This window comes from Stegodyphus dumicola, chromosome 1 (genome assembly GCF_044657685.1).
Source record: "Stegodyphus dumicola isolate Sdum_Otavi_A_Nest chromosome 1, ASM4465768v1".
NCBI lineage: Eukaryota > Metazoa > Arthropoda > Arachnida > Araneae > Eresidae > Stegodyphus > Stegodyphus dumicola.
The window spans coordinates 139,192,689-139,200,405 of record NC_140768.1 but is presented as its reverse complement, the minus strand read 5'-3'; the positions used below and the strand labels follow the sequence as shown (position 1 = coordinate 139,200,405).

The following is a 7,717-nucleotide window of genomic DNA, read 5'->3' as shown; positions in this document are numbered from 1 at the left end:
CACAGCCTGATGCCGGTATAACGAGAAATAGGCAATTCATTTTGCCTAATTATGTGTAGCTTGCACGACTTAAACAGATCTATATTACCCAGCTATTGCAGGCGCAACGTTGCCGGTTTCTTAAATAAAGCCCAAGGGCACATGACATAATGAATTCTGGAAATGGAAAACATCTCGGAAGAGAAAACGGAGAAAGGAAAAGTGAGAAGGGTACTAAAAAGGAAAAGGCCAAAGGCATCTGGCAGGTGAACGGAACTTGACAAGATGAAGAAGCAGCTTGCGTGCCATATATTGAACTAAGCAATAGAAATGACTAGAAAATTAAAGCAAAGGCATTTTTCTAGATAACAACAAAAATAAATTTAACAGTGAAAGAACACGGCTTTCTTAAGTAATCAGAATCTGAAACAGATCCAGTACACAGAACAGAAAACTCACTGAAAAGCATTCCTCAATTAAAATGTTCACAAGTAAGCAAAAAAACAATGAAATAAAAAAATTAACTGCCAACTAAAAGAAATTAATACAAAAGAGCTAACAGTCTAAACGTGAGGAATCGCTTACGAATTGATATCTGCAAATTAATTTAAAAATTGAAACTAAATTAAATGAGAATTAATTAAAAAAGAAATGGATATTTAAACAATTGGAAATGAGCAATATAGTTTTAAAATTTTCGTTAAAGCAAAGATATGTAAGACTAAGAATTGAATGCAGTTTGTAACTTACAGAACCAACAGACGGTAAATTTATGATAACGTCAGAGGTCATGTGAGCCTGCGTAACTATGACGTCACAAAATCACGTTATTTCCGACATCATTTGCGACTTTTTGTTACTTTAGTTGAACATTTTCTGACACTGGATGGTAGTTGGGGTAGTCGACTACCAGAGCAAAAAGATTCTTTGACCAGAGAGCCCGTATTCGAATCCCGGAGAAGGCATGTTGTTACCTTCTCAGGAGGTAGCCGTGGCTGCTTATTAGGTGCTTTTGGCTCCCTTTTACTAACACATGTTTCTCTTTTTGAACTTTCCTACTTTCATTGCCATTATAGACACAGTACTTCATCGTACAGTAACACAGCTACTTTATTTGCTAGATAATCCCTGCATACAGCAGAACCTGAAAAAGTTCATTAATTTTCTTTTAAACCTTTCTAATCTCAGAAACTAATTTTCTGAACACCACAGTCGTTATCAAAATTTCCCAGTCGTCGTTATAATTTCTCATTTTAGTAAGTAATCTCTACTGACAGTTAATTTTTCATTAAATATTGTATATACATTAAATTATCCGAGGAAATGCTTAGCATCCTTCTTAACAAAATTAAGCTTGATTTGTTCAAACAAATTAAAAAAAATTTTTTTGTTCATTTTAAGTATATTTTAATCTAAGGCATAAGTTACCATTTTAGCGAAATCCGAATAAATATTAATACACTCAGAACAAAACTCATCACTTTGAGATATGCACTGAAATTTCATTGGAAACACATTCATTTTGCCTAATTATGTGCAAATCTATAATAAGCTTAAGATAATTCCTGAATGAGATCACAGATTCAATGCAGTACGTGAATATCGAATTTTCCATTGTGATTCCTTCTTGATAAAACCATCTACAATATCATTTTGATAAGAAGTGAGTCATCCACCATATGCTAAAAACGCAGCATGTGAAACGGAAAGAGAGCATTTCGCTTTCACTTGATGACTGTTCGCGTTAAATGACTTTTTAACGGGAACGGTTTTAAACGCTTCTTTTGTATTCGACTGGACTTAAACAGCTTCAAGCCATTTTGGTAAGTAGAAAGCTTTTCCTCTTTTTCTGAAAGTCCTACCATGATTAGTTAGTGCTTTAGTTGTAAATGATATTAAGACAAGTACAAAGAGAAAAATAGATTGATCGAGTCTGTTTACTATTTACTTATAGTCTGAGAATTCTGTTGAATATTTATTTATATCAAAGAAGTTGAATATTTCATAATAATTAGTTGAATTGATTTGAAAAATTACAGATGACATTTTTGCTTGGGATAGCCCCTATCTAGGCTTGTTTGGGTGGAAAAGAGAAAGGCTACGTTTTAATGCATATTTTCGAAAGTAATACTATTTTAGAAATATTTTTTCAAAACATAAGCTGCAAAAATTCCGTTTTAATCTTTTAATATCTAAATTACGTGCAGGAAATAGTCAAATTTATTTTGATAAGACATAGAAAAGACTTAATTTTACACGAACATGGTCAAATTTATTTTGATTAGCTTTTTTTTTTTTTTTTTTTTTTTTTTTTTTTTTTTTTTTCTATTTATTACGTGCTCCGCCCTTAGGCACTACACGGAAAGGGAGGGATGCCCCGTGGAGGTCTTTTTAAGGGAAACTGGCTCGTATCCACGTTATACACGGGCAAAACCACGAAAACGCCCATGCAGCCAGCCCGTTCGCCGGGACTCGAACCCCGAAACGAACTACCAGTGTTCAGCGGCTTTTACCGCTCGGCCGCTGGTGGGCCATTTTGATTAGTTATAGAAAAGAATTAATTTTACATGAATGATTTTCGAAAAGTATATTATTTTTGAAACTTATTTGCAAAAAATAAGCTTTTAAAAGTTGCATTATGATTTTTTAAAATTTAAATCCTATATAGGAAATAACTCAAGATCAGGCTTAATTTAAATTAAAAATAAAAATAAAATAAAAAATCTGAAATACTTCCAGATTTTATATTACTCCCAATGAGGCGTTTAACGTTTTCGGTGTTACCTTTACTTATTAAATATCGTGCTCTTCGCACGTAAACAATAAATTTCAATTCAGCGGCAATATCACAAAACAATTACAAGGAGCATATCTTTAGAATTTCTGATACACAGTCTCGCTAGAGATAAAAATGTTCTTGTTTTCGTATAAATTGCCATTCATTTCGTATAAATCAAAGCGAGCAATTGCCATTGCTCGCTTTGAAATCCTTGAGTTTATTAATCAAAAATTAGTTAAAGTTTTACAGAATATGAAAGAGATAGTAAAACAAATTCCAAATTTGGGCTTTCAGATGCCCATATTGGAGAGAATGACTATGTTATTGAAAATTTGATGTCTCTAGGTTAAAGTGACAAATGGAATGAGATGAGAATTTTAATTTAGTTATGAAAGCAGACCAATAATTCAAAAAAGAATATATTTTACTGTATACATTCATATACTTGTCTATAAATATACAAAAATATATTTATTATTAACTACTGGTAACTATAAAAATATTTGTAAAAAACTATAATTTGAATATTATGCTTTTTAATTAATTGAAAATTTTATTAAAAAAATTATAATTTTCTTTCATGGTCATATTTTTTTATCAGAGTGAATCATTTGCAATGGATTCGGATCTTTTATTAAAATGTCGTGGAATTTTTCACATGAATTGATCAAATTATATTTTAACCTTAATACAGATTTTAAAGTTTTAATGTTCAACTGCGTTTTTTTAATTGCCCATATTTTGTTGATACGAGAAAAAACACGTCCTGTTGCTGCATTTGTTCCTGGAAATGAGAGCGCGTGTTCTACAATTTTCAAAATATTTTCATAAGGAATATTATTCTGTTTAAAATAGAGGAATAACTCAGTCCATTTTTTGTCTGTTTCCACATTGGCAGACAACCAACATTTAATTTTTTTCTTCAGTAACATATCTTTTTACCAATGGCACCTTATCAAAAAGATCATTTTCGCAAATATTATTTTTCAGAAAATGTTTACTAATATATCAAAAAAAATTTTCTACATAATCCTATAAAATCTCCTTTTTTAATGTCACCCAATTATTTTATATTTGATTTCTGCGCTTTCACATAACTCCTTCAAACTTCCAACACGCACAGTATATATATATATATATATAAATACGAATAAATTTTTTCAATAAAATTATCAAAATCACTGGAAGTAAGTCAGGTGCTGTTTGAATAGTATTGTGTAGAATGTGCGCTGCACGACCTACTCCAGTAAATTTTTGGTTCAAATGTTCGTTAAGTTTCGTAAAAATGTTGTTATTGATGCCTCTTTTTAGCTTTTGCACCAAAATTTTCGTTAGTGTTATCCTCACATTAGGCAATAATTTTATTGTTCAAATGTTTTTAAACAGTACTTATTAATCAAAAATTATTTGTGAAGTTTCACCCAGCAATGAAATAAAATGTAATATTCTAATTTTACTTCCTGTTTCTGGATCAAAAAGTCTAACAATTGTGGGAAATAATTTTAAATATTTTTAATAGGAAACATCATAATATATGGATATAAATGTGCATTTAATCAAATTTTTTCTGCAGTTGTGCAAACGAATGTAGTGAAAAAACATTACAAATAATTGCTTCGGTTTTTACGTAAAAACAGCGTTTTTTAGGATGGCTGAGGATTGTAAAAACCGCGCCAACAATTGCCCCAAAGTAAATCCCCAAAAATCCGTGCAACCGTCTACCAAAGTAGCCCCTAACAAAATAAATTTAATTTAAGCCACAAACACTACATAAAAGGATTACGTGAAAAAATTAATAAAAGGCAACATAAAGAAATGGTGCTACTTTGGTAGACGGTTTCACGGATTTTGGGCGATTCACGTTAGCGCGGTTTTTACAATCGTCTGCCATCTTGAGAAACGCTGTTTTTATGTACTTTACGCATAGTAAAGTATTCGAAACTTTAAAAAAATAAATATCGTTAAAAATAACGGATTAATTTTTTTGTTGAAAACGTCGTTTTTTAAGATGGCAGGCAAATGTAAATAAATACATTTACTACGAGTATAAAATACTAAAGTAAGGTTATTATTACTTTTATATGGCAAAGGAATAGAATAAAAACATTGCGCCAGCGTTTAATTGGATTAAAATATTACTCAAATTGAATATCCAATTAAAAACATCATACCAACGTTTAAAAGACTTAAAATATTACTTACATTCAAATCTTTTAAAATAAATTTTATATTATATAATTATTTAACATTAAAACATATGTGGCAATAAATATGTCGGCAATTTTTTAAAACAGTGTATTATTTTTTTAATTAAAATTGAAGTATACAATTATAAAGTAAAAGAAAAATATATGCTTACATTTTTTTTGAATATTTAACCTGTCGTATATTGATAAGTACCACAAAAAAAAAAAAAAAAAAAAAAAAAAAAAAAAAAAAAAAAAAAAAATCGGAATCATAATTTAGATATCAATGAAAAAAATTTGAAAAATGTAATCTAAGTAAGGGAAAACATTTGAAAAATGTAATCTAAGGAATTCGAAGAGATGAATAATAAAATTTTAAAATGCAGCGGTAATGCATAAATATTCAGTAACCAATCAGGGAGCTGATTACAGCTCGTTAATGCACAAATATTCTGTAACCAATAAGGGAGCTGATTACATCACGAATAGAATTAAATTATTTAAATAATCATACATAATAAAACCATTTTTAAAAAAAAATGCAAAATTAAATTGTATTTTAATATTTAACAGCAATAAATAATGTTTAAAACATTACATTAAATTTATACATATTAAAACCAATTACTTTTAAAGTAATGTGACGACATTCATTACATCATCCACAACATAAAATTCCATAAAATGTCATAAGCAATAAAATGTTTATTTCAAATAAAAATGCAAAATTAAATTGATTTATAATAGTTAGAAGCCATAAATAATATTTAAAACACTGAATTTATGCATAATAAATCGCATTATTTAAAAAATAAAATGACAACAAAGTGTCGGTTACCATAAATAACTTGTCCAGCAATAGGTTTATCGTATCGCTCGCCATAAAAAAATTCGCCAAACTCCTGCAACCGTCTACGAAAGTAGCACCAAAGAAATTTACTCCGGGACATGGGAAAAAAGTTTTGTCCATGGAAAAGTCTGTCGGAAACGCGAAATAACGGTTGAGTTGTTAACCTCTTTTTGAAATTGTCTTCTAGAGTGGCGTCCAAGAAAGGAGGCAGTTTTCTAGAGACTGGTTATAATTATTTTTAATTTCAGGGATTTTATATTATTGCATGTGTTTAATTATTTCATAAAATTCATTTTAACGTTTTGTTAATATTCATATTTATATTTATTTTATGCTGAATGGCAATTCCCGCTATATGCCAGATAACCAACAAAGTATCAAATAGTAATGATTCGTGATTATTCTTTTTTCGAATGTTAATTCTGTTGTAGCAGCTCATTATTTCAAGTTATCAAAGATTGATGTTTTAATTTAGACGAAAGGTTAATTTCATATAATACTCTTTTATTGTTATATTTTATATGAAAAAGGCTAAACATGACTGAATGAAAGCATAAGAGTCAATAACTATTTCTGATCATTATTATAATTTATATAAAAATTGCTAAACATAACTGAATGAATGCCTGCATCGCTATTTCGCTACCGACTTATCGCTAAAGCTTAATTTCATCTCGTTGGTTGTTCAAACGTAATTTTCTATAATGAATAATGCTTTTTCTTTGAAAATATTCTCGGTATAGTGCATTATCTTGTTTGCCGCTTTTTACAACAGTAAAAACAATTGGATTTTTGTCAATTTTCTTTTACTTTTTAAGTGAAAATAGGTCGATGTGTACATAGACAAAGCCAAGGGCATTTTGCCATTTTTGTGCAATTCTGAGGATTTTTTTTAAAGTGAAAATAGGTCGATGTGCACATGGATACCGAGTTTGTGCAATTCTTAAAAACGCGTCAAGCAGTGGGTGATTCTGCACTTTACCTAAAATTCTATTGCCGACTTTTCGTCATGGGCAATTCCCAAATTGTTAAATCCATAGGATATTATTAAAAAAGGATTTAAAATCAAAAAAGGATTTAAAAATTAAACTAGCATTTCAATGGCGTCTTAAGAAATATAGAACTATATAAACTTACGCAATCTGAAATCAGCGCGTACGCTAGATTTAGCGCGCTGTTGAATGGCTGCGTTTGCTACATTTGGCGTTTTTGCGCATACATTTTCGCTGCAATATTTTACGGTCCTCAAAACGGAATAGTACCGAAAATATTTCCAGAGCTTTAATATTTAATTGCTAACTGTTGACTTTATCCAGGAAAGCAAATGTTACTTAGGATTTACCAAGTAGACAAACACGGTTATAAAATTGTTCTCCCACCTTTTTCTCATAAAAAAGTGTTCCCCACGAAGACACAGGAGTAGGAAATAGTTGCTTTTGGGGAGCAGAATATGAGTCAATGACGTGCAGTAGTGTTAGTTGCACAACGAAATAGTGGTCAGTGACTCTGACTATCGTACTGAAGGGGCCGGGTTCAAATACTGAAAAAGGCATAGATGTCGAATGGGGTAATTTCATACTTTCAGGAGTGTGCTGTGAATAGTCTTTTATAATTTCATAAACTATAAACACGACCTTTTTCAAGGTTTTGTACATATCAACATCTTTTAGCCTTTTTCTTCTTAAGTCCATTAGCAGCCGAGCGGTAAAATTGCTGAACACTGGTAGTTCCGATACGGGTTAGAATCCAGGCGAATGGGTTGGCTGCATGTGCGTTTTCGTGGTTTTCTTCACTTCATCGAATGTATTCTGAAAATGATTGCTACGGAATTTTTACCAGATTAAAAAAAAAGGGGGACTCGGTACTTACCTATTAACTCAACCACCTTGGCGCAGAGGTCAAAGTTAAAACTTACTTATCGAA

The 7,717-nt window shown here is 30.5% G+C and overlaps 1 protein-coding gene across 1 annotated transcript in view; it reads left to right on the top strand.

Moving 5' to 3' along the window:
- The first annotated feature begins 1,644 nt into the window (after positions 1–1,644).
- The window catches only part of LOC118201885 (uncharacterized), a 40,727-nt gene continuing 34,654 nt past the window's right edge, over positions 1,645–7,717 (top strand). Inside the window, exon 1 of the mRNA XM_085821377.1 lies at positions 1,645–1,802. The gene's annotated coding sequence lies outside the window, so the exon portion shown is untranslated. The remainder of the gene's footprint in view (positions 1,803–7,717) is intronic.